Here is a 3429-nt window from a genome sequence, read left to right as displayed (position 1 = left end):
ACCTCTTCAATCTCCTCTTTCCTGCTGTCTTGATTCTTCTTCAGTCTCCCTTTCTCCCTCTGTCCCTGCCCTTCCCTCTCGCTGTCTCTCTGTGTCTCCCTCTTGTCTAGGTTTTCCTGTGGGGTCAGGGACTAGCCTGACTCTGCCACGGGCTCCCTGAGACAGTGCTGGCAGCAGGGCCACCCGCAGGCAAGGGGACAGCACGAGGTGACAGTCCCTGCGCAGCGGGGTCCTCTGGGGGCAGCCCTGCCTCCCTCCCTAGACTGCGGGGCCCTCCTTGGATTCCTGTGCCCCGGCTATGCTGACCCCTGGGGGAATAGTCTGGTGAGGCTGAGGGGTCCTCAGGAGCAGAGAGGGCGTGTGGGTGTGAGGCTGGGAGGCTGGGGGAGCCTACCTGCTGGGTTCCTGCTTTGCCAACAACCACAAGAGCAGACCTCGGTCTCCAGCAGGTAGATGACAGGTGGCAGGGATCACCAGGTCACCAGGGTCATTTGCAGGTGGCCGCCCAGAGGCTGCTTTCTGTCCGGTCCATTGGAGATGGGCAGGGGAAACTCACGCTGTCCCAGGGGTGTATCCCAGGCAGCCTGGACCCCCATCTAGGCTCTGTCGCCAAGGGCACCGGAGGGCCCTTGCCCCTTTGCATGGGGTCCAGCAGCGATGCCAGGGCAGCCGCGGGCAGCACCGGGCATCGGCGTGAGCAGCTTTGAAAACACCAAGTGTGTCACAGGAGCAAGTAAGCGAGTCGTCGTTATTGTTCAGTCTTAGGTCATGTCTGACTCTTTGCAACCCCATGATTATAGCCCGCCAGGTTCCTCTGTCCATGAGACTTCCCAGGCAAGAATACTGGAGTGGGTTGCCATTTCCTTCTCCAGGGCATCTTCCCAACCCAGGGACTGAACCTGAGTCTCCGACACCGGCAGGCGGATTCTTCACCACTGAGCCACCAGGGAAGCAAATAAGTTAGATCGACGACGAGTCAGCAGCACCTAATTTTTATTAAAAATATCTCATTTATTCCTCCCTCCTCCCTGAACTTTCCCCTGGCTGGCAGACAGGAGGGAAACCGAGATGGCAGGTGAGCTCACCAAGGCTCAGGCCACCTGGCCTGGTGGCGACATGCTCTCTGGAAAGCATCCGCGAGGAAATCCCAGCCAAGTCGTGTATGAGGAGGAGCAGGGTCTTGTTTTCCCTGACATTTCTCCTCAAGCACCCACACATTTTCTGGTTATATTCACAAAACACAAATTCCAGATTTCTGCAACAGAAGATGAAGATGAACGTCTTCTTGGACATTTGATTATCGTTGGCTGGAAGTGTGCTGCTGTCCTGGGCCTGAAGTAGGGTGGTGAACGCAGGCTCGGCTGGTGGACAGCCTGTCCGTCGTGTTCCTCTCCACGTTCTTGGAGGTCAGCAGAAGACTTGGCCTCCTGGTGAAGCGTGTTGTAGGAATAATTTTCCCTTTTCTATGCAGTGATCAGGTTTGAAGCTTCCAATCTGCTAAATAATACTTTGTTGGGCCTGTGTATGGAGAAATTGCACAAATAATTTTAAATACCATACATAATAAAAGACATTGCTGCACGGTCTGAAAAAAAAACTCATTTAAAAATACTTTTCCTATTTATGAAGCTTTAATTTTCCCTCAAGCATAGTTGTCTGCTCTGTAATACCCTAATGGTGGATTTTCAGTCCCAGTAAGTATTGTGAAAAAAGTGGGTGTTAGTCTCTCAGTCATGTCCAACTCTTTGCCACCCCAAGAGTGTACCTGCCAGGCTCCTCTGTCCATGGGATTCTCCAGGCAAGAATACTGGAGTGGGTTGCCATGCCCTCCTCCAGGAGATCTTCCCAACCCAGGGATAGAACCCACGTCTGTGCATTGCAGGTGGATTCTTCACCACTGAGCCACCTGAGAAACCCATTGTGAGGGTGGCAGTCATGAAATTTCTGCTTCAGAAGTTATTTCTGGAGTTGTCCCTGCCTCTGTGAACATAGCTCACTTCTTCCCAGTGTGGCTCTGGCTCCTTTCCATTCCCCTCTTTCTCTCCTTTTAAAGGGAAAACAACTCACTAGCTCTTTCTGCCCAATTAGGAGGGTCCACAGTGTTTCTCGGAGAAGGCAATGGCAACCCATTCCAGTACTCTTGCCTGGAAAATCCCATGGACGAAGGAGCCCAGTAGGCCGCAGTCCATGGGGTCGCCAAGAGTCAGACACAACTGAGCAACCTCACTTTCACTTTTCACTTTCATGAATTGGAGAAGGAAATGGCAACCCACTCTAGTGTTCTTGCCTGGAGAATCCCAGGGACGGGGGAGCCTGGTGGGCTGCTGTCTATGGGGTCGCACAGAGTCAGACACGACTGAAGTGACTTAGCAGCAGCAGCAGCAGTGTTTCTGCCGTGGTGGCCGACCCAGAGCAGAGGGAGCTGGAGTCTCGTGGGCCCTGGCAGCAAACAGCAGAGAAGATTGAGTGAAGAGAACTTTGTTTCCACACCCAGTGCCGGGGCTCATCTCGGGGCCAAGGCTGGCGCAGGGCAGCACCGTGGAGCTGCAGACATTGTCTTCAGAGTCTCAGCCCCATTCGCCCACAGCCTCAGACCTTGGCATTCCTTGAGTTATCTACTCCCGAAAAGATATTAATTATCGACTGTTTACATGTTGCTCAGGTTTTTTTTTTTAATTACTTTGAAAGTTATTTGACTGGTCTTGGTGTCGTGCTGGGTGGAAAGGGTGCCTCCGAAGCTCTGTCCTTTCTGAGCCCCAGGTGCTCGCTGTGGCCGCCCCTGTGTGAACCGGGACAGGTCAGTACACAGAGGAGAGGACGCTGAGCCCAGGGGGTGAGCGCCGGGCATGCGCTCCGGGGACTTGGCTGGGGCAGCCCTTGGCCGGCCCAGCTCCGGCGCTGAACTGGCGGCCTCCCCTCTGGGGAGGACTCGATGTGGGGACGCTGATTTGACTGGACTAGACAGACTCCACATCGACGCTTTTGATGGGGTAACCGGCGACAGGAGTGACAGAAGATGCTGATAGAAAGAGCTCTGGAGGGTGCGAGGCCTGACCCTGGCCCCGGGGCCTGCCTGGAGGAGGGAGCGGAGCTGGCACATGGCGAAGATCCAGCACGTGCTGCAGGGGCCACAAGACGGGCTCGGAGGGCGCGGGGCTCCAGGGAAAGACTCGACAGAGGGGAGGTTTTGAGGCAGAGGAGGCTTTGGCCTGGAGGGCTACGTAGTGTCTCAGCAGACACAGGACCAGGTCACACGAGACCTTGATGGGCGGATGGAGGAGCCGCCTCTACGTGCCAAGTTAAGAGCATGGATGCTCTGGCCTGGGGCTCACCTCCTCTGATCCTGCCTCCCACCAGCCATGCCTGGGGAGATGCCAGGGGCTGACCGGCCTGAGTGTGACTGCAGAATCTGTGTGCACACGGACCCCG

General features: G+C 55.4%; 1 pseudogene; it reads left to right on the top strand.

The window, feature by feature from the left end:
• The first annotated feature begins 1068 nt into the window (after window positions 1-1068).
• On the top strand, window positions 1069-2610 carry LOC147347828 (adenosine 5'-monophosphoramidase HINT1 pseudogene; annotated as a pseudogene).
• The last annotated feature ends 819 nt before the right edge of the window (window positions 2611-3429 follow it).

The sequence above is a fragment of the Bos grunniens genome, chromosome 23 (assembly GCF_055505025.1).
Source record: "Bos grunniens cultivar Pamir isolate PY7600 chromosome 23, Bosgru_T2T1.0, whole genome shotgun sequence".
Lineage (NCBI taxonomy): Eukaryota > Metazoa > Chordata > Mammalia > Artiodactyla > Bovidae > Bos > Bos grunniens.
Note: the sequence above shows the minus strand (reverse complement) of the source record. Positions and strands in the feature narration are given on the sequence as shown.